Source organism: Pinus tabuliformis, chromosome 4_1 (assembly GCF_031772625.1).
Source record: "Pinus tabuliformis cultivar Carrire ecotype Pingquan chromosome 4_1, CPIR1, whole genome shotgun sequence".
Classification (NCBI taxonomy): domain Eukaryota; kingdom Viridiplantae; phylum Streptophyta; class Pinopsida; order Pinales; family Pinaceae; genus Pinus; species Pinus tabuliformis.
Genome location: NC_142303.1, coordinates 554,404,644 through 554,429,868, shown reverse-complemented (window position 1 = coordinate 554,429,868; position 25,225 = coordinate 554,404,644). Strand labels below are relative to the sequence as shown.

The window sequence follows — 25,225 nt, the reverse complement described above, 5'->3', positions numbered from 1 at the left end:
ATGACCTACTTTTGTCCTCCTGCTCCTTCCACTTCTACCAGAACTTCGACTTCCTTTGTTTCTTACAGTTCGCCAGCCACACCTCATAAAGGCAATTCTCTGTTTTCTTATACTAATACGCTTGACCTTTGGATTCCCTTTCGCTCGCTTGAACTTCCACTTCCTCTGTGCTCGCTTGACCTTTTGGCTTCCTCCTTTGATCGCTTGATCTTCAGCTTCCCGATCTCTAGCTTCCTCTGTCTCAATACGGAGTTCCCACATGCCATGTCACTATCTCAATCGCAATCAGCGGTTCGGTAGCAACAACCTTTATGATTTCATTCACTTTAATATCGAGATTCATTCAACCCCTATAAAACTTCATTAACCCTTAGCCGCATATATATAACCTTCCCACTCTTTATCATTGGTTATATAGAATTTAACCACATGAAATCCTTATATCCGCGCTATTTCTAGTATAATGTTTATATAATAGAAATACACAATAATCATGCGTAACTTACCTTTTCCGCCTTTTTACAGCCTTTGCACATTTTCCGATGTTTACCTTTATTGGATCAATCCTCCACCGTAGATCTTACCATCCCATTCGACGGTTGATATTATACCCGACCAACAAAGCTGCTCGGTGATCCTACGCCGTAGATCAAAACCGCATTTGATCCAATGCTCGACAATGATATCAAGTGAGCTACATGCACAAGGATTACCTGCCCAATAAAGCAGTTTCCTCTCTCCTCTAACTCGCGACGTGTCATTTTCTTCATGGAATCGGGTGACTCCCTCCTATTACCACTTAATGCTTATTCTCAACCCGATAAACCATTTCCGCTTATAAACCCACCTTTCTCTTTAACTAACGCCTGAGTTGTTTAGCGCCCGATGACCGTAGATCTTCTACCATCAACGGTTGTGACAGATCCTTTGATTTCCTCATCCGCTAATACTTAAATTGATCTTCGTCGTTCATTTCTTTGAATTTACGCTATGCAACTTAATCCTAGCCGCTCATTACAAAAAACCTCGTTTGTTGATCTCCAAGATCCAATGGTTCCTGTGCGTTCGGGTTTTCTTTGACTTTGATTCATTTCTTCAGTGTTTTTCCTGTGGTTTTGGGTTTTCTTCAGGGTTTTGGCCTTTCACTTTTCCACTGCTCAACTCTGATTCTTCAATAGGATTCAAGGACCCATTATGATTCCTCTGCCTCTTCTTCTCCTCTTTGTGTTGCGCCGAATTCTACCTACACACAATACCTCTTTGCTTCCAATGACCTCTTCTGATGGCTTCCCTAATGGCTTTTCTCCTTGGATTCTTGCTCCTGTTTCTTCATGGATCTGCTCTGCTTGGCTTCACATCATTGTTTACTCATATGGAATATTGCCATATTGACATCAATGACAATCCAGGTCAACAAATTTCTCTTCTCAGTGTTATAAATCACTTAAATAATATTACATTGGAAACATCAATAATAAATGTCTGGAGTTAAACTCGACTTAAACAAGACTTAATTGAAACTAAACTGGGACACTTGGAGGGATGGTTTTGACACCTAACTGGTGGTTGGGATTATATTCCCCAACATATTGAAGTACACATGTTTAGCATGCATACTTCCATCCAACTCAACCTTGATGACCCTACCATGATGCCAACTGAAATAACATAACCTATCGTTATTTGATGGAATGAAAATCTTGGCCTGGAGGATTAGCTTAGCCTTGCTTCCCTTTTTCACATAATTAACCATCATTCTATTGAGAGGAACAGAGTATTCATATAGAGAGCACATCACAAGATGACTTTCAAGTATTCATATATAAAGCGCTTCATGGGATGACTTTCAAACCTAGTACACCATTGATAACTAATTTCCACGGTTCGAGGAGGCATTCATGATTTGCTGATGTGTCCATTGGTTTGTTATAGCTGTGTAAGATGTGAAAGTAATACTTATGAGGGAACAAGTCAAGACATGTGATCCTTCTTAGAAGGAAGCTTAGTTGATTGTTTTTGGGAGAAAAATATTATGGAGATATTGAATGATCATAAGGGAGTTTTTAATGATGACAATTTCAAATTCATTCCTTTCTTGCACTAATTGGAGACCGAGGAAGAGCTCATAAATTTTTGCCAAATTATTTTCCGTTTATCTTAATTCTCATGTATTTTTTTCAGATGAAAAAAATATAACCTTCATTCAAAGTAGAGAAAGTTTTACAATGTCAAGACGCAATCTTTGTCAGAATTAAAATAGAGAAGCCAAAATATGTCTGTAATCCAATTACAAAGGACAATTTCTGTCTGAACTAGATTAGAAAAACCAAAATATGTCTACAATCCAAATACAAATAAAAACCTAAACCAAAAAAGACACCCATGCACAAAAGGAGGGAAAAGGGGCAGTGCCTATCCAAGGAGAACATAGACTTCCAAGAACCAACTGACAGAGACAAGATTTTAGCATAAAAAAAGAGAAACTAAAATTCAAAAAAACCAATTCCATGACTCTACCTGTTATCCTCCACAATATTGCAAGGCTGAGAAAGGAAATCGAAGGAGGTAACCTCAAACCACTTAGGGTTCAGCAGCTAGCCATGAAAAACCAGAGAGGGATCTCTCTATGAACTCATAGACAATGATGACTGGAGTGGGAAAAGATGTTAGTTTAGTTATTTCAGCTCAAGGGTTTTAAAAATTTTAGGGTTTTGCTGGATCAAGAGTGAGAATCAGGGAGCTAGGTCAAAAGATCAAGGGTTTCAGCTGTAAGAGATATAAAGGAGCAGGGTAGGTATGCCTTTGTGATATTTTTGGGTTTTGTTGATGTAGTGTAGGGTGGAAAAGCAGATATCAAAATGAGCATGGCAAGCATGAATTCATTTATTAGAAGACAAGTGACATAAACATGAAGTTCCTAACAAAACAGAGCTTAAAACTAAGAATTCCATTTAAAACCTCTTAGGAAAATCATTGAAAAGAATAGGCATGGAAAGAATGTGGATTTATCATTCATATAAAACTATAACAGCGAGAAAACATTATCACAAATTCACAACACAAGAATTCCTGAATAATAGCTGCAAATGTCCTTTGATTTTCTACAAAAGTGATGAAGTACAAGCTCCAAGAGTTCTACTCACTGATGTCCAACCTATTCTATGAATGAAAACTAGATACATATAGATCAAAACAATTTTCCCCTATCTCAAGGTTGAATCCTTCAGTTTAGGAACTGATTTCCTGAAGTTCTCAACAAAACCCTAATGTCTAGGGAGGTTAAAACAAATCCTCCTTTTTGAACTTTGATTGAACTGCTCCTCATAAATGAGGCCTAAATTTACACAAAAACAAATATAAAAATCTTATTTACCTCTTACTACATCATAATTACATCAAATACTAGTGATTACATCATGAAAACTTGAAACTAGTTGATAGAAATGAAAACCATGAGTTTCAGGCAAAAGGGCAACATGCTAAGAGAAATCACAGCGAAATTGGTAGAAGTGACTTTTGGAGGCCTTCCCGAGGTCCAAATCCTTATCTAAAAGATGATGGAGATAGCTCTAGATGACTTCTACATGATAGAATCCTCAAGGACTGAAAAAGGATTCTCCTAGCCCTCCAAAACTTCATTCTCCCGGAGGTGCTCCAAAAACACAGCAAGCTCTTCAAAAAGAGGGCAAAGAGGTGATTTTTGAGTGGTTTTTGGCCTTTCCACCTACCAAAACCTGCTAAAATTTTACTCTCAAGGGCTAGAAGTGATGTAAAACTAATGAAAAATCCAAATATTCAAGGCAATTGTCATTTGGAGCTCCCCATCAAAAGCGCAGTGTGGGCCACGTTGCGTTTTTGACCTAATGATTGTCTAAAAAATTGCCAAAAATTCACAAAAACCAAAATTTCTTCAAAATTGGTCCAGATTTGCTCCATGAAGACCTAAGATGGTATGCTATGCTATGAGGGAAGCATCAACAAGAAAATCCAACTTAACCTTCTCTTTTTTCTTGATTAGGGTTTCCTTGAGTCTTTCTTTCAATTACTTGATCTTGACTTTGGAGACTTGGTTCCTTGTATAGTAATGAGCAACCATGTGTCTTTGCAATTTTTTCTCTATTGGCCCTCTTAAGGAGCTTTTCCATATGGTCATTTACTTTGTCAAGCCAAAACTCCCTATTTTGATTGATTTCAGCTATAATTAGGTCAACTGAAGACATTTGCTCTTTTGGTGGATATTATTCCTGAAGTGCCCTTCTGAGGCCTCTAGTCCTTGGCCTCTTCCTTGTCACCTACTCTTGATGCTTATCTGAATCATCTGTGTCAACTACTGCTTTTCCCTTTACATATTCCTTGCTGACATCAAACTTATGCTTATTCAAGAGTAGTTGATTTGCCTTCAATTGCTTATTCTCTCATTATAGGAATGAAATCATAAAATTGGCCTTAGATAAGTTGTCCTTAAGCTCTTTGATCTCAGCATATTTCTCCATGATGACCTTCTCTACTTTCTTTTGCTCTTTATTAACCTTCAAGTCTACTATATTAGTGTCAAGATGGAATGGCTCCTCATCTTGCAAGGGTGCCTCATGTTGTGATGGTGATGCATGTTCTGCTGATGTAGGCTTGGCCACTTCCCCAATGTTTGGAGAAAACACAAGCCTCCTTCCTCTCTAATATGTTTGAGTCACCTTAGACCTAGGGGTCCTCTTAACTGCAGTTCTACTAGATGAGCCAATCTCCATATGCTTGGATGGTGTAGATGGTGTACTTTGGCTTGTAGATTGACTAGCAGAAGACAAAAAGACATTTGACTGAATGAATGTTTCCCAAGTGATGTTCATTTGTGGAAGCTGATGCAATACAATGATTTTGATGAGGGCATGGTGAAAAAGGTTGGTTCGATGATCACTTTGTCTATGTTACACCTTCTCTACCATTTTAGCCAAGCTCTTGTAGAGGTAGTAGGATAGGTTAAGTGGTTTTACCCCTGTGAATTGCATGAGCAATCTGACATGATACTTGTACAATCTTGAAAATATGCCTTCACGTGTAAAATACTTCATAATGATCCTCATCAATGAGGCAAAATTCTCAAGGATCTATCCAAAAGGGAAAACTTTCTTAATGGTGTCTTTGTAGTGACCTTTGATGAAGGGTTTGTAGTTTTTCACTTCCAAGTCCAGACTCTTAAACCACTTTTCTCCACAGTTGGTATCCCTGTGGCTGTTGCTATGGCTTCAATTAAAATTGTGAAGCTAACCCGTACAACAGTGACCTTATCTCTCCTAAGGTTAGTGGCAAACAAGCTCGTCAACTTGGCATGATATTTGACTTGTTGAACTTGCTCACAGAACCTTAAACACCCTACATTCTGAAAACATTGCTTGGACAGTGAGGAGGACATCAGCTCATGGGTGTCGAGTGGTTCATACCTTGATACTTGACCTCCCTTTTTATAAGATTTCCTTTCTTCCTCCATGTTGATAATGTGCAAGGGAAAACCCTAGTGTGAAAACAGGTGAAGTGAGTGAGAGGATAGGATGAAGGGTTTAGGGAAGGGAAATGATGGTAGGAAATTTTAGGGAAGTAGGTAAGGGTGTTAGGGAACTTTGGGAAGTGGAAAGGGATGAAATGAGTGTAGGATTTAGCCTAGGGAATTTGTATACAGTCCTAGCTATGAAAACTGCCAAAAACGCAGCGTGGGGACAAATGGAGGCTATGCACCATGAAAAGAAGGAAATAAAGCTGATGGGAGGTATAAAGGGAACTTAGCTTACCTGTAGACTATTGATGAAGACTTCAATTTCCCTTTAGAACCATTGAAAACAAATTTTATGACTTTTGGAGTAAAACGCAGCGTCACTGCTTGGAATCACTTGTTGAAGTATCCTTTGGCCTTGAAATCACTGAGGAAGTGCTTGATGGTGAGTGAGAGCTCTTTGCTAATGAAATGATTTAGAGAAATGAATGTGATGGTCTTCTATAGCTTGTGGAAGTCAATTTCTTCATAGTGGTGGGGTGGCCCACCATATGTTTTTCACTTTTGCTTTGAAAAATATGTAGCTTTGGAACATTAGAACTTATTACATCATATTTGAAATAAGCTACACTTTGAAACACAAACTTTTTGAGAAAATTCCCTATTACTACTTCATTTGTCGAATTTATGAATGGAATTACAGATTTTGATGACTATGACCTAATGGTGACACTGAGCTAAATGAGGACCATGATGATATGACTGAGATGATGATGATGACATTTTAGTGATGGCACATCCAACTGAGTGATGGAAATGATCGGAACATGAAATTTTTTGAAAGGAGCAGTAATAGACCTAGACACACTAGCCAGTGACCAAATTTTTATTTTGAAAACCTAATGAAATGATATAAATTTGACTTGAGACCCTAACAAAAACCTTGTAAGAGCATATTTGATCACTGTTGACTCGCAGGGCTGACAAAGACTAACACTAACCAAAAGAGAAATTTTCAAAGAACAGAATGTCAGCACAGAGGGAAATACCCCAATCCTAATTCTCATGCCTACTAAACTTCTTGTTTTCCATCGAAACCCAAAAGAATCCTTTCTGGTCCTGCCATCTTTAACCAGTATAGATCCTTAAATTTAGTATTAAGTCAAATATTTATCTAACTAATTAGGTATCCATTTAATAAACATTTATTAATTTTTCATATAATAATAATAAAAGATCTATATAGTTTTAAATAATAAAAAAAATCTTTGAATTAGTTATTGATTTATACTCAGTTTAGTTAAATACAAACTGTAACAAAAATAGCTTATTAATTAATTAACTAATTATTTTTCCCTGTCCCTATCTCTTAGTCTAGTCCAATTACCCGATCCAATATAGCCTTTTCGTGGTCAAATATAGCCGTTGAATGATCTGCTCTCTCTATTTAACTTGCAGCCATGATCTGGTTCTTCAACTTGTCCTGACAGGGATCAAATCTCAAACTTCAAAAAAGATTTACAAGTCAATTAATCCCTTTTAGTGCTTGGTAAATATGTGATTAAGATGGATCTCTAGTGATAATTTTTCATTGTTTAAATTGTATTTTTGGATATTTTATCATTCTTAATATTTTATATTAAAAATTGAATGAGTTACATATTTTTCTTTTATTAAGAAATAACTATATAGTTTTACCTTTAATTACTTTTCTTTTAGAGCTAAGGTATTAACAGACACATAAACACACTTTATGTGTACACACATCTATATAAACACATTTTGCTTACAGAGAAAGAAAGAAAGTCCATACTAAAATATATTATTTAATATTAATATTCAAACAGTTTGTATATATATATTTTCTTTTTAAATATTTTATTTCTATAAAGTTATATAAAATTATATTATTTAAGATGGGCATCTAAACATTTTATTTGTTATTTGAAAAGTGAAAGTGAAATATCAAAGAACCAAGTAGAATGAAAGCGAAATATCAACAAATGAGTTAATTGTTTTAAACAAAGTTTTTCGGTAGAAATCACATGAGTTAATTGTTGTGTTAATGGATTTTTAATTGTTTACTTATATGGTTATTTAATTTTTGTTTTTTTGTTCAGCCGACCTGCTAAAATTATTTTTATTATTTTTTTTGAGAACTTGACATACTTACACATGCCTCTCATATTGGATTGTAGAATGAACTTCTCAGCACCATAAATCCGATTTTTAAGAAAATTAAATATCAATTTTTAAAAATTGTAATATAAAAATGCTATGTTTTTTTTTTTAATTTTAAATTTAATTTTTTTAATTATACATATTTAACTTCATTGAGAAATATTAAATATATTATTTAAAATGATAAATGTTTAATTTCTTTTAAACGAGAAAATCTGTTTATGAAAATGAACAAAAGGCGGCCCTTACCTGGAAAAAAATAATCATGATAAACGAAAACAAACAAAAAAGAAACGCTGAAATGTGCACCTCGAATAATTAATTACTATGAATGTGTAAGTCTCATAAAAAGAAATCCGCAACTGTTCACGTCGATGCCGAATTATGTTAAATCAGAACAAATCTGCAACTGTGCACGTCGATGCCGAACTATGTTAAATCAGCGAAGAGATCCGGATTGTGTGGCAATTATAACAACCATTCAGTTAAATATAATTCCGTTATTTTTGAGATATTTGGTAAGGAAATAATACCAAGAACCAGATGTACCGGTTGGTGAAAGTTATTTTTTTATGAGGGCTGAAATTACAGGTCTCCCAGTCAGGGTTAGAATTTGACGGTTTTCACACATTTTTAATGAAGGATTTTGACGGTTTTAAAAAATAACGAGTAAATCATCTCGTGACAAATAATTTACTCGCCAAATTCCATGCTGCTCCAGAGTCTTCCAACTTCAAAACAGGAAACACCAATTAATTGATTACGGAATTCTTTGAAACCTTGAAAGCTGCTCTGCAATCTCAACTGCTAGATCACAATTGCAAACAGTGGATTGAATCGTAGCCTGTAGGATGACCACAACAGTTCATACTTTTTATTTAGAAAAAGAATATCACAACGGCAAATAGCGGATTGAATCGTAGGATGGCAGCAACAGTTAATAGCTTTTATTTGTAAAAAAGAATGGAGAAGAGTATATCCTTTTCTTTCAGAGAAAAAAAGCAACAGACATTATCTTAAAAATATCTGCTGTTACATTTTCCAGAAATCCACAGAACCCCTATGTAAAACAGAAAACAGCCAAGAAAAAAATATCAAAGAAAAAAGCAAGAAACAACTGAAGCAAAAAAACAGAGCAATCCCTCTGCGAGACAGGGGAGGTCCCCAAACAACTCGAAATAAGCCTGCAAACGAGTCACAGGGATCAGAGATCAAGGTCCAGCAACGCCTCCTAGGAAAATTGATCAAGGGAACGTCATGCAAAGGGGAAAACCCCTGAACCTATTATAGCACCCTGTTTCCTGCTCCAGGCACTCAAAATGTATCAACCCAGGCAGCGCAGAAATTTCAGGATTAGAGAGCCAAACAGCCTAGGTATTCTGTTCCCAATATACATGGCAGAAGGAGACAGAGTGGAAACAGTAGTTCATGGAGGCGATCTGATCCATCTAGTGGCATAAAGACATTATAGCTAAAAAGAACTCAAGTGATATCTCATCCACTGCAAGCCACAAAAGCACATCCGAAAGCTCCCCATAAGGCCAACACCTCTGCCCTCATATTGGTGCCCAAAACCGCCTAACTAGAAGAAGTTGTAACTCCAGGAGGGAGAGATGGAGATAACAGCTCCACGGCCACACTGCCCATCCACCGAAGCATCGTTAAAAGAACCAATAGGAAAGGTCTAATCAAAGGGTTTGTAGGACCAGCAGCACTTGGAACACTTAGGTTTAGGAGGGCCGATCTCCAAGAAATATGCTACAATTTTGAGTGTAGTAGCTCTCAGATTAGGGGCTGCATCATTAAAAAAAAAATACAAGCATTCCGGCATCGCCAGATCCCCACTAGAGAGGAATAGTTTTGTAATCCGCATGACGAGTAGTCTAGCAGCTGAGGCAGGCAAATAATGAATCCTGATTCACTTCACAATTGATTTGGGGGGTAGAGGAAACTTCCTCCCAGACTGCCGGGGGAGCAAAGGAGCAGTTCAGGAGTAAGTGTAACCCATCCTTATAACCAGATTTACAGAGATAGCAAAAACTCAGGCCCATCCTAGCTTGAGGAGGTTGTCCCGTCAAGATACGATTATGGACAGCCAGCCAAGTGAAACGTTCAGTTTGGTTAGCACCTCCCACTCCCACAGGCCAGCCAAACACTTCCACATCACTTGAGGAGCTGGTGTTCTTCGCCCTCTAAGCTCATGTTACTCTGACAATAAGTATCACGACATGGTGGTGGGGCCTTGCTAAATAAAATGATTTTATTGGAATGATAGGTTTCTTAAACAATATATGGCCATTGCTTTGTAATAAATCTTAGATTGAAAATCTACCCTGAAGTGGAGGCCGAAGAAAAATAAAAACGGCCCTCATAAAATACTGTGAAGAGCTATGAGATTAAGAGAAGGAATGTGATATGTAAAGAGACTTGATGGAGAGGGCAAGGGGAGAAGCAAGGGCTGCCTTCACTTGCCCTATGTTGGGGTATGCCTTCTCTGAGAAGGCATGTCTATGTTATGCCTGAAATGGTCTAAGATGGCATGCTGATGATGATATGAATTTTCTCAGTAACTAAATTTACACAAAGAGAAAGAAGAGGATTGCCTACCAAGGCCTGAGGATAGTGAATATATATAGCAAGTGTCTGACATTTAAGATTACTGTGAATCTTGCAGTTAATGTTCCACAATTTTAAAAATTTAGATAATTTATTTTTTAGATTCACAGTCTATGTTGATTGCATTTAAATAAATAATTTATCACATGCAATATGGGACAAAGGTGCCAGCAATTGCAACTTTATGCCCTGCAATCTGGACTCCCATGACGAATTGCTACATTATAACAGCAACGATACGATGGAATGAACCATAAGATGCTAGCATCTGTTGGAACTTGGCAACACAATATGTCCTTTTATTACCAATAGAACAGGATGGATTAAGGCTAAAAAAACGTTTTGCCAAATTAAATAACAGATTCGCAAATGTGATAAGATCAATATAACTGCATGACTTGAAGATATTGTACTACATTAGGTCTCACATGTCAATGTGAGATCTAACTAGGCACAGTTCTGTACAGCGCAAACATGTTTATCATCTAAGCCATATACGATTCTTTCACTGTGGACACATATCCTGCAGCCCTGGTGCCTTTCGCCCAATGAAATGATTTACGCACTGCTGTGCAATTTCCCAATGTAATGATCACCATATCACTCTATGTCCCTTGCTCTGCAACAGCTACTAGCTTCAACTATAACCTGAAGCCAGGGCTGAGGCAGGAGAAGTAAAAGATGACGTCCCTCACTCTGCAACACCGACTAGCTTCGACCTGAACGTAAGCTAGCTGTGAGGCAGAAGAAGTAGTAGCTGATGAAGAAGAGGAAGCAGCCATGGTAGAATACTGTGGAAGCCCATGAGAATTGGAGAATGAATGTGATGTGAAAAGTGACTTGATGCAGTGGGCAAGGGATGAAACAATGGCTGCTTTCACTTGCCCTCTCTTGGGGATATCCCTGCAGTGAGAAGGAGAAGGCATGCCTATGTGACTGGAGTTGGCCTGGTATGGCATGCTGAAAATGCTACAAAATCTGTCAGTAAGTCAATTTACACAGACCCAAAGGAAAAGATTGGCGAATTCTGAATGTAAACAGACTCAAAGGAAAAGATCGGCAAATTCTGAATGTAAACAGACTCGAAGAGAAAAAGATGTGTGAGAAAGTCCAAAGGATGCACTGAATATATAACAGGACTATGAAAGACTTACGATTCTGTGATTGCAGCCGTCAAATACACAACTTAATGGTTTACAATTAACCGGGGAAAATCATCTAATTTGTAATTTTGTTGGGTCGACTGCGGAGGTACAGCTAATTTAGTAATAAATTTATTTGTTGCGTCGACTGCCGAGTTTGGCTACCGCTAATCAAACAAATTGCCTACAGCGAATTAAACAATTTATTCACGTGCATTATACACGAAAAAACAAAACTTGCAGCTTTATGCCTCACGAAGTTATGACAACACGTTTCTGTATTTTTCCATAATCAACGCCAAAATTTATGTTATTTTTATTCAAAGTTATTTTTTTAATTCGTGGGAAAATCTATAATAATAATTTAATTGTTTAAGGAGTCATTTAACGAGGTCGAGGAATTGCCAGGACCACCAAAAGTGGTCAGAATCCAGGTAAAAAAATTTGAAAATATTTTGTAGAGACAGTGTTTGAATCATGTTTTTAAGGTGGAAATGGATTAAAATCTAAGATACCTAATTTTGAAGTTTAACAAGTATAACTTGGATTTACAAAAATCCTTGCCGGATTTTCTTTAGATATGACCAGAATTTCCATAATTTTCTGGGCAACTCCTCCGCCTTGTTAGACTACGCTTTAAATTTGTATTGAGGATAGCTACTCTTTAAATTTGTATTGAGGATAGTTATTTCTAGTTGTTATTAGTGAATATAGGTTGACTCCTCATCTTTATTCAAGGAAAACCATGCCACTGGGAATAACTTGTGGGTGATTAGTAAAAGACAGATTTTCACTTCTACCAGACACCTTTAGGCAGTTAACCTGTTTTCATAAGTCTAAACCAAAAAAACAATTATAAAACATACTAGAGCGCCATTCAAAATTAATTATTAACCAATTAAAAAACTAAGAATAATATCTTTTCTATTAAGAAAAAGATTCCACTGGTTAAGCCACCCAGGATCGTCCGGTCCTAGAAAGTTTTGCATCCAAACCTGTCTGCGGATACGGTTGGTGGCTGTGTCGCGTCCTTATCCCTTTCAGAGATCATCGTCAAATCACTTCAATATTTTCCGCATTTGAAACCTGTCTGTGTTTACCACTCTCATCAAAACTGTATGAGATTACTGCTTCATTAAAGAAAACCTCTTGCCAGCTACTGCATGGGTAATTTCCTTTTGGGGTAAAGTAAGGTTATGTACGGGATTACAAGGAAAGACTCTGCTTTCTGGTAGGTGCCAATCAAGTTCAAGGGTAAGTCTTTAATTCTGAATATTAAGGTCGCTCAGAACAGCGAACGCCCTTGGAATAAATTTTAGGTCAACTCCTTTGCGCTACAGTAAGGATTTGCATCTTAAACCACACACTTCACAAAAACTTTAAGAGAAATAACTTTATATTTTTTTTTATGATGATAGTGAAATAAAATACTCTTCATAACAATCCATATAATTATAATACATATAATTATAATATATATAATTATTTTGTAATGAAAGAAATTTTATAAATATATTTATTTTGTAATGAAAGAAATTTTATAGATTTTTCCAATAATAGTATAATTATTCTAAATTGACATCTTTGTAATTCAGGTATTTTGGGTTATAACCTTTCTATTTTCAATTAGTTTTATGAACATTAAAACCCTTTCATTTGCGGTTTTATATATATTTTGGGTTATACGCCCTTGGCTCGTCAAAAATAACCTTTCCATTTTTCAATTAGTCCTATAATCATTAAAACCCTTTCATTTACGGTTTTATATATATTATAGAGTAAATATATCAATCTAGATAAGTATATATATATATATATAAATAAAAGTCTTTAATATATAAAGTTTACTTAAAAAATTAAGTTGTGAATGTTTCATATATCAATTTATATTTAATCGTAAATTGTAAAGTTGAAAATTAAATAATAATTATTATTATTATGTAGATAAATGGTTTATAAAGTTTAGTTAAAAAATTAAGTTGTGAATGTTTCATATATCTATTTATATTTAATCGTAAATTGTAAAGTTGAAAATTAAATAATTATTATTATTATTATGCAGATAAATGGTTTCTATATTTATTCTATATAAAGTATTCTATTGTATAAATTTATAAGAATCTAGAAAAATTGGAAGAGAGAAGTGATGGAAGAATAAATACATAAAGCAATTGATTTAAGCTTAACTGCATGCAAGCATTACAATTAACTAAAGCTAACTAAAACTAAGTGTGTTTTAATGCTATGTTAATATGCATGTACATCACATGCAAGCACTAAAGCTAATAAAGCTATTTAAAGCTAACTAAAGCTAAGTGTGTTTTATGCTATGTTAATGTGTTTACACCAACAACCCCCTTAAGCATAACCTAGGTGAGTGTGTTGCAAGATGGATGAGTCATGATAACAAGGAAAATTTAAGTACCAATGTGCAATGCATGAAAGAGAAAAGAGGAAAAATCTAGTGGGAGCAAAAATCCCCCTCAAAATACAATGCAAAACTAAAAAGAAAAGACAACTTCTAGGCATATGTGTCCTTCACCTCGAGACGATCCCACAAAAAGTGAAACTTATGCTCAGTAAAAGTCTTGGTGAAGATGTTGGCAGTCTGCTCAGAACTAGGACAGTACTACATATCGATGGTCCCATCATGAATCAATTCTTTGATGTAGTGCATGTAGATCTTGATATGTTTGGTTCACTACCACTACACTAGATATTTGCAAAACTTCAGTGTACTCTGAATGTTGCACCATATGATAGTCGAATGATGGACAATGACACCAAGCTTAGAAAGGAAATGTTGCAGCCAAATGACCTGAATGGCAGCATTGGTTGCTCCTTTGTACTTGGCCTTTGTTAATGATAAAGCAATGGCAGTATGCTTCTTGCTTGACCAACAAATGGGGCTAGATCCCAAACTAAGTACGTAGTAGGAAGTGGACCCCTTCTTTGCAAATGGATTTGGAGGAACAAGCTTCATTTTCAAAAGCATAGGTATCAATTCCCATGTTTGGATCAAGGCTTGATTCTCCTTATCCATGGTTGCATGCCAATATGGATTCCATGCAACTTTAGCATGTGTTTGACGATCAAATGCATGAACCATAAATGCATGCATGGGCATGCCTATCTCTAGGGATGCATGCATGTGCATGCATGGCTTTAGGGATGCCTTCATGGATGCATGCATGGTGTTATAGATGCATGCATGGCTCTGTTTCTAAGAGTGCACGTGGGGCATCATCAAATTGAGGCCTTGTCAGATCTCTATCTTCAACATCATCAATAGTAGAGGAATAAAAGTCCTCTTCTATGTTTTCGAAAGCAGTATCTCCATCTGTAGTAGAGTCTTCATCATGAGAGGAGGAAGATATTTCCTCATGTGCAACATCTTCATTATTAAACAAGATAAAATTCACATATATAGCAACTTCATCATCAACAAAAGAAGAAGAGTCTTCATGTGCAACATCGTCTTGAGAATATTTTTCCTCATTGTTGAAGTCTTCAACGGTTTCATGACTACTGTGATAGATCGAGTTGTCTGTCTCCAAATGGTTCTCTTATAAATCATCTTCATCATCATATAATCCTTTCAATGTAGTCCATATTTCATGTGGCGATTCAATATCTATGATATAAGAAAGAATATCACTGAGACACAGATAAACACAATCTTCCATAAGCCATGTCATATTTGTTAAGCTAATCTAACTTCTCATCCTTTGACATTGGTTTTGTCTCAATTCCCATGACTATCCGGTACAAGCCTTTGATCCTAAGATGAAGAAAAATCATTGGCTTCCATTCATTGTAATTGTAGGAAGTGAGAATGGTGGAAGTTAGGAATCCCACTCTTTCACCAATTCAATTCTTCGACATTTTTTGCCACTTTTAGTTTGTGGAAAATTTTAGCACTTTTAATCTCCTAGTAGTTTCCATTGCTTTGATCTTTATAAACATGCAAAAAAATGTTCATGCACCTTCTCCAAGCCCCTCGTCGCACTGATACCATGTTAAATTATAAGAGATTACACAGGTAAGGACCTAACTGGAGAACAATTGCATAAACTTGCAAGTATTGAGAAAATTTGGAAGGGAATGAATTATGTATATTCAATAATGATGAAAGAATCAATACATAAAGCTACTAAGTTAAGCTTAACGGCATGCAAGCACTAAAATTAACTAAAGCTAACTAAATATAGTTAAGTCCAACTAAATCTAAGTGTGATTTATGCTATGTTAATGTGCATGTACACCAACATTGTCGAATTTTAGGCCAGGGAATGCTAGTGGAGTTTGACTTCATTTCATTGTTTGTATTTTATTCCAAATTTTGGGTCTATTCCCTTCCAAATTTGTTTTCAGTTATCCAAGCTTGCATTAGAAAAGGACAACACCTATTTTCTCTAAATATCTTATCATAGAACTGAAATCTAGGAATCTCTTTTATTTTTGTTTTGCTAGCATTCATTTCATGGTTGAAATTCAAAACCCGAGTGATTTCCTCCAACATTTATGCATTGATTTATGTAGTATCCATGATTCCTCTATTTTTCAAGATCCAATTTGTTTAGCATTTTTTTATTGTATTTAGTAAAACAACATGAAAAGATGGCTCGAAACAACATATATATACAACAAAGGATACCCATTATCATAAGGAAGAATTGTGAATTTTTGGAAAACAAAATGAGAACATTATTATTCTCTCAAAATGTTCGGTATTTTGCAATTTATGCATATGAAAAACTAGTTAATCAGGATAGAGAAATCCTTTACAATTTCTTATAAAGATCAACTTGAAACTTTCAAGAAGTATGCTAGAGTTGCACTCTATCTCATCCAAAATGACTTGGATGACAAAATATTTCTCAAGATCTTAGTGAAAAATTTCTCAAAGATAACTTGGGACAACTTAGACACCAACTATCAATGCATTACTAAGGAAAGCCAATCAAGTTGCAAACATTCAGAATAGATTTTGAGAATTTTAAGATGAAGGAATTAGAGTCAATGGACCAATTCTAGACTCAAATCGTGAATATTGTAAACCAATTAAGAATGAAAGGTGAATAACTATTAGATTAGAAAGTGATAGAAGAAGTTCTTAGAACCTTGTCAAAGAAGTTTGATGCAATGGTTTTAGCCATTGAAGAGTTTAAGGACTTTGACATATTAATTGATAAATGAGTTATTAGGATCTTTATTATCCTATGAACCAAGAGTAAACAAGAATGATGATTCCTTGGAAAATGCATTCAAATCTCAGTTTCTATATTAAAAGATAGAGGAAGATCAAGATCAAGAGGCAGTGGAAAAAGTAGTAGATGTAGTGACCAAAGAGATATTTAGAACAAGAAACAAGACAATATAAAAACCCTCATAGATCAAGTCTCGGGAGAACAATAGAAGCTCATAGGTAAATGGACTTGTGTCCAAATTGGCATGTTTTCAACACCCATTTATAACCTTTTTATGTTGGCATTATGGAAATTGGCATTGATTTCAACTCGATATTTCTTCATGGTGTGAATGCCACTGAGTGTTGTATCATTGTTGTGATACAATGTTGGTATTATTGATGTGCTTTGGAGCTACACAAATGCTTAATATCATGATTGCAAGTGTTTGACAAAGGTTGGAAGCTAAACTGATTGAAAGACGGAAAATTTGGTTGAGCAATATAGATTGTTGTTGGCTTACTTCTTGATGCCCATTACACTTGTATAAATGTTGCAGTATTTCTTCTTCCTGATCATGGAAATTGCCTCTAGCCTATTGTGATGTGCTCACAGCACTTCTTGTAGGTGGTGAAAAGTAAAAGTACAAGCTTTACCAACAACTTTCCCAAGGTATTTGTAATTTTTTCTCAGGGCCATATTGTTCTTTGCTTTAGATAATTGCATTTCATCATTTACACATTGAATTCACCACATAACATCATAACATTAATTAGTCTTATAACATTATCCAACAACACATGCAATTATATAGAAAGAACAATGTCATCATCAATGCAACGTAACATAAAGGAACAATAGAAGAAAAACATGTATGCATAGAGACGCCAGGATTGGTCGGAGACCAGGGAAAAACCACACAAGGGGGAAAACCATTTCAAACTATTATTCTTATTAGATTTTCATAGAATGTTTTAGCAAAGAGAGAGTACAATGTTCCATATCTTCATCCACAAAGATATATAGCAAAATCAACTAAACAACATTCAAGAGATGAACCCAACGTTGCTAATAACAAAAACTTTGATTCAGAAGCTTGCGGTCAAATATCAAACTCTAAACTTATCATAATTTAGCCATTAAAATAGCAGTGAGGATAGTCATCACTAGCTCCTATTTGAGAATGCAAGTTGACTCATCATTGTTATTCAAGGAAAACCACGTTGCTTGGAATTACCCCTCTGGTGGCCCATAAGGGGGCATGATTTCACTCCTACTAAATGCCACTGAGTCTTAAACTATTAACCTGTTTACTTAAGTCCGAGGAAGACCAACACTTAGCCAAGAAAAAATAGTTTTAATACATACTCCAAGACCATGTGCCATAAGCTATAGGTACTTTGATGAATTATGTGTTAGAATATTTTTTTGTAAATTAATATTTTTGTTGTAATTTATAGAAGAGTTCAGTTGTTTACAATGTTTTCTTATATATATATATAGTTATTTTAGGTTTCTCTATACAACATTATGTGTATATACCAACCCAGATCCATCTTAACACCGGATCTATCAAGCGCTGAGAGGGATCAAATCTCTCGAGGTGAAAACGTATTTTTTGAGTGCCAAACTTGAGGAAAGGTTTGGACCTCAAGAGATTTGATCCCTCTCAACGCTTGATAGATCCAGCGTTAAGATGGATATAGGCTGGTCTTAGTCGTGTGCGGTCATACAAAATTTGCTGAACATCTAATTATTTTGATAATTTTAAATATGATAAATATGTCTAAGATTAATTTGGTTAATGTAATTTAAAATTTTCTTAGTTGCCTCAGTTTGTTGAGATGAGAGAGACTGTTAGTAACTTGAATGATGAAAAATGATGAAATACAAATTTTGAGTGCAAAGTGTCAATGTAACAATTTTGATAGATAGAAAATGTGAATACTAAGAATATAGTCAATTACAAACAATCTTCATTGCAATCAATCTGAAACTATTTTTTTCCATTTTCTCATATCAATCATATGAAAAGAGTAGATGGAATCATAGACCATTCAAATATTTAACTCGAGCTACTGTAGTAAACAACATACCTTGTCTCTGCTATTAATAGTAGTTTTCTCCAAAGTCAATCATTGTGACTTATGGAGTGTTAAACCCCAAATAATTTTCAATGGTAGTTATTTTCTATTACCGCATTTGAATGCAAAGTAATTAACAATGTTGAATGATGGAAAATGGGAATAATAAGAATGTACCCAATTATAAATTCAAGTAAGAAAACATTTTATTTAGGATGAAAATTCAAGTATTGTATGTATGGTTGAATAATTTTTATGTGCTTACACTGAGACAGAGTGTGTATGTTTTGGGGGTGAGAAGGAGAGACAAGGGGAGATAGAGATATAGATGGGGGGAGAGGTAAGAAGAGAGAGGCAAAGACAGGGAGGGAGGAAGAGATATGGATATGGAGAGAGAAATGTTAGAGAGCGAGAGAAGGGGAAGAGAGAGAGAGAGAGGGGAGAGAGAGAGGAGAGGGAGGGAAAGGGAGGGAGGGAGAGGGGAGGGAGGGAGGGGAAAGGGAGGGAGGGAGAGAGAGTTTGTATGTTTAGGGGCTGAGATAGAGAGATAGAGAATGAGAGACAATGGGAGATAGAGATATAGATGGAGGAGGTATAGATGTGCTTACAATGAAATCAATGCAGACTATTAATCTAATTACTTTGAAATTAATGTACATCATACATCTTGTTGCATCAAATTAGGAATCAACATCTACACTAAAATCAATGCATCTAGTGCAAACAATCAAATAGGATTACAAATCAACATCTAAACGGAAATCAATGCTTCTAGTGCAAGCAATCAAATAGGGTTATAAATCAATATCTACACTAAAACCAATGTAATGCAAGCAACCAAGTATGAGTAGAAATCAACATCTACGGTGAAATCAATGCATCTAGTGTAAGGTATTAAATATGATCAGAAATCAACATCTACACTGAAATCAATGCATCCAGTGTAAGGTATTAAATGTGATCAGAAATCGACATCTACACTAAAATCAATGCATCTAGTGCAAGCGATCAAATAGGATTAGAAATCAATATCTACACTAAAACCAATGCATCCTATGCAAGCAATCAACTAGGAGTAGAAATCAACATCAACACTGAAATCAATGCATCTAGTGTAAGGTATTAAACAGAATTATAAATCGACATCTACACTGAAATCAATGCATATAGTGCATGTGATCAAAGAGGATTAGAATTCAACAACTACATTGAAATCAATACATCCATTTTAGTGAAAATCTAAAATAAATCAATATCTACACTAAAACCAATGCATATAATGCAAGCAGCCAAGTATGAGTAGAAATCAACATCTATGCTGAAATCAATGCATCTAGTGTAAGGTATTAAATATGATTAGAAATTGACATCTACACTGAAATCAATGCATCTAGTACAAGCGATCAAATAGGATTAGAAATCAATATCTGCACTGAAACCAATGCATCATGTGCAAGCAATCAATAGGAGTAGAAATCAACATCGACACTGAAATCAATGCATCTAGTGTAAGGTATTAAACAGAAGTATAAATCGACATCTACACTTAAATCAATGCATATAGTGCATGTGATCAAATAGGATTAGAAATCAACAACTACATTGAAATCAATACATCCATTTTAGTGAAAATCTAAAATATTCATGACTTTCTAGATCTAACTTCTATGTCTGTATTTGTCTCTGTGAGACTCTTTCTTCTTCCCTCTCTCTCCACCTTCCATTTTGTGTCTATCTCCCTCCCCCTCTCCTTCTCTCTCTTCCCCTCCCTCTCTCCCCCGTCTCACTCTATCTGCCTCTCCCTAACTTTCTCTATCTTTCTCTTCTTTCCTCTCTCCCCCTGTCATCTATATTTATCAATCAAAAATGGAAAAAAAATTATCAATCAATATGTTCGAGAGCATAAGTTAGGAGAAGGTAGCTACGACAAAGTTCTACTTCACCGAAATATAAAAGATGGGATGTTTTATTCCCTCAAGGCTTTTCACAAGTAACGTCTTTCCAAAGTGCATGTGGAACCATCAGAAACTACTCTCTTAGATGTACTAAGAGAGGTTTCAATCATGAAAAAGTTGGACCACCCCAATGTTGGAAAAACTGAAAGGGGGGTGAATCAATATTTATTTTCAATTGTTATTTTTACTAGTTAAGATCACTTAGAATTGGAACACAAAATGAACAATGATAGAATAATAATTTTATTAATCAATGATGAGGACTCCAATCCTCTTTTCAATGGATCAAGTACAATAATAATTAGGGCTCCAACCCTAGATGAAGACACCAATATTCAATACATCACGCTCCAACCTGTACTTTTCCAAGAACCGACTTGGACTTCACAAGGCTCCAACCCTATCTTCCCAAGGCTCCAACGTTGTCACTTTGAGGCACCAACATCTAGGGATCCAACCCTATCTCTGGTACAGGCTCCAACCTAGTCTTCTTGAGGACTCCTATCCTTTAGGGCTCCAACCCACAACTTCAATTCATCATATAAGTTTAATGATTCTTCATGGCTCCCAATATCTTCTGCAACAATCCCTGACAATATCTTCACTTTCAGCACTGCCTTCAATCAATATTCAAAGCACTTGCCTCATTAATGACAACTTTGTCTTCTTAGAAAGGTGTCACTACAACTCTTCATGGTACCCAACCAAATTCTCCAAGGTCACCTCATGATCACTTTAGCAATGCATCATGATGTTCAAGGGCGCCTCCAAGATCAACTTCTATAGGACTTCCAAATGTCTTCAAGAATCCTTCAAGGTGTCTTCAATATGATTCCCCAAGAATTATCCAAGACAATGAAGGCTTCTCCAAGACATGTTCCAAAACTTCAAGAATGTTTCATAAGTCAATAGTTCCTCACTAGTCTTCACAAGTCAACAAGTCTTCACAAGTTTTGCAAACTAGACTTTAACAAGTCTGCTAGATGCTCAAGATAGTCTCCAAAGCAACCTTTAAATTCAAAGCTCCAAGTTCAAGGACTACTCCAAAATACTTCAAGGCTTAACTGTACGAGGTATCACTGCAATCTGAGCCTTTTATCCATAGATGATTGTCACAGTTCCGACCTCTAAAGGAAACTGATCATATGTTCGAGATGGTAGCAAGCTACAGGTCTTAGAAGAATAGGTTAACAAGTTTGTTGGTATGAGGTGCAGTCTCTCTCTAGTGACTGTCCACATGCAGGTCTGAGCCTTTTATGTGACCTGAGCTCCTAAATCCGAGCCTCCACAACTGTCATTGGTCAATGCTCTTTATAGGTGATTGTCCCAGCTAGAAGAGATACCAAGTTAGACCCTTCCATGGATAAATGAGTCTTCCAAATAAATCTGAGCTTTTTCATTGTTATAGGTTCGAGGTATATAGAACCTTTCTTAATTTTTATCACTAATCCATAGGAAGACTATCCACAGGTTATTGTCTTAGCTTTTATGCCATCGCAACTTTGAGGCACTGCAAATCTCCACAAGATTGTCCATACGACAAGATTATTGGTGACAAGTTTTATTACTGGTATAACAACTGGCATCCCGAGTTATTATGCCACCACAAGGTAGTTTTCCATACACACAAATTCGTCCTCCACTTCACAGGTCAGAGTCTCCTCGTATATGACTGCAATTCCAGATCTGAGTTTATCACATGACTGTCACATGATTTTATCACTGGTCTGAGGTCTTATTACCACAAGTTTTGTAACTTTGAGCTTCCAAGAATAAGTAGGTATGTTTGGAAGATTCCACTGTAGTCACAGGTCTGAGCTTGATTGATAACCCAATCAAAAAAATAGCCCAAACAGTAAACTTCAATGTCATCCTCGACCTCTTATCTTCTCTTGTGGTTCTTATTCGAACTATGTGTTTCCTTCACTGAAATTGGATGGTCAAAATGATGGATTCGAACTTCTATTTATACAATTTTTTGAGTTAAGGTGAAGAGACACATCACATGGATTAGACGCCGACTTGCATAAGTTGGCTCATGTTGGCTTAGCATAGAAAATATATTATTCCAACTTGTAAAATCGATTTTTTTAAATCTAAGAGGAGTTAGAAGGCGACTAATAGCTCATTAGAAAGGGAAAAATGTCCTCTATGATCTCACGCCAATTCCATCCTTAAATGAGGTCATTTTACCATCAAGAAAATTAAATTTGTGAATTGTCATCATTATTTTATTCATGGCAGCCTTTGGTATTTTATGTCTAAGGCTCCTTCTTCATAGACTTAGGCCTTCAAGACTAGGGCAACATGAGCATCAATTAAGAAGGCTAAGTATTCATCTTATTTTTCATCCAACAATCATTCATGCAACATTATTTCACAAGGTAAAATGCTAGGGTTTCGTTAATGTATATGGTTAATGCTATGGCATTTTCACCTAGGCTAGATATCATATAGAAAGCATTAGTTCTAGGGATTACATCAAGAACTTAGGACTAGGGCTTTATGATCAATAATCAAGAGCTATCCAGAGCTAGGTTTCATGGGCATCTAGGGCATCAAGAAGCTAGGGCTTTAGGGTTTTAGGGAATTTGACTTATGCATATCTTCATGCTTAGGGTTTTCTTCTAGGGTTTGCATGAGGATAGGGAAACATCACAAAAGGGTAATTCATGCATCACAAGAATATTTTCCATCTCCAACAATGACATATTGACATCAATGACAACTTTGAACAACTCCCAATGTTTTCAATTTAATCGAGGTTATTGATGATTGGATACTAATTAATTTTACATGGTCTTAGAATATGTTAAAGGAAGGGGGATTTTTCAAGGTTCTAGACTAGCTAGAGGAATTGGGGAAGATATCGCTAGAAAATTATTTTGAGATGTTATTGTAGGTCTCATGTATCTACATGCTCATAATATTTTTCATGGAGATATCAAACCAGAAAACCTTTTGGTTGGGAACGATGGAACAGTTAAGATTTCTGACTTCAGTGTTGGTAGGATGTTTGAGGGCAGCAATGACGAGCTTCGAAGGTCTCCTGGTATTCCTGTTCTTATTGTGCCAGAATATTGCTTAGGCTTGACATATCATGCTAAAATTGTTGATGTATGGGCATTGGGTTTGACATTATACTACATGGTGTTGGGTTTTTATCCCTTCATTAGTGACTCCTTGCAAGGCACATATGAGAAGATTGTTCATGATCTACTTGTCCTTCCAAAGGATTTGAATCCAACACTTGCAAACTTACTCAAAGGCCGTCTTTAAAAGGATACAAAGAAAAGGATGAGCTTAGAGGTCGTTGCAATACATCCATGGGTTATGAAGGATTTCACATCAACTATGTAGGTTTTGAGGAAATGTGAATATGGTAGCTTTAGATATCATTCTGTTCATCATGAGCAAATTGTAGCTACCTTTGAAGTATTATCGAAATCAATTTAATAGGGATGGTTATGGATTTTATTTTTACATATTTCATGGTTGGTTGGTCACGGAAGAGATGTTGTGGTTCTTCAAAAGAAGGGGTTCCTTTTCTCATTGTATTTATATTGAGTTTTTTTATGATGCTTGTACAATGTATCCCCCTGTATGACTTTAGATATTTAGTTGCATACTTTAGTTGGACTTACTTCTAATGCAATTGGGACCCCAAAGGAATATTATTTGACAATTCTAACCATGCAAATAATAATCAAGAATCACATGATATGGTGGCTAATGTTCAAGCACTTCACTAGCTATAAGGGAATTCTTCAAGATCTTGGTGTCTCAGTTGCAGATTATGTGTTGGTAAGGTTGTAACAAGCAAGTCCAATGTTTTTATTGTAGATTATGCGCTGGTAAGATGTAGTAATCAAGTTCATCTTAGAAGGAACTCCCCGATGTAATTGACATTGTTCAATTCAAAATAAAAAAAATGCTTCTCTATGGACCTGGATTTAAAGGAAAAACAATAAACCACCAAAACTTATCCCAACCAACTAGAAAATTTAGAGATATGAATGACCAATCTGGTGTCGAATGTAGCAAATAAGAATTGGACCAAGAAACTTGAGTAGATTTTTGATAGGTGGTCAAAATAAAGAACCAAATATGAAAATAGGCCAATCTTGTGTTGAATGTAGCAGATAAGAATTGGACCAAATCTGGGGACACGTGAGTATATTTTTGCTAGGTGGTCGAAATAAGGAACCAAATATGGAAATATTTCAAAAATACAAACAAAAGCTCATTTGAGGAGTGTTTTAGTCCAAAACTCTGTAATCCAACATAAACAAATTTGACGACGAAGTTAAGTGTCAATGTTAATTACACTTATTAGGCTTTTATTGCCCAAACCGCCAATTCCAAAGAAGTTCCCACACATGGAGCGGTGTTTTGGGGGAACGCAGAGCGGTTGACAGAAGAGACAGGGGCTCCAATAAATGATGTTTCTATTAGTTGGTGGAAAGTTTCCTTGTATTCGCATCCACACTAATGACAAGTGAGGTTAAAGTAACCAAAAGTACACTACACATGTAAGTAAACTCACCCCATTCCCATTTTTTAATATTTTATCATC

At 35.8% G+C, this 25,225-nt stretch overlaps 1 pseudogene; it reads left to right on the top strand.

The window, feature by feature from the left end:
- LOC149177035 (serine/threonine-protein kinase GRIK2 pseudogene) overlaps window positions 1-24,009 on the top strand; it is a 33,710-nt pseudogene extending 9,701 nt beyond the window's left edge.
- The last annotated feature ends 1,216 nt before the right edge of the window (window positions 24,010-25,225 follow it).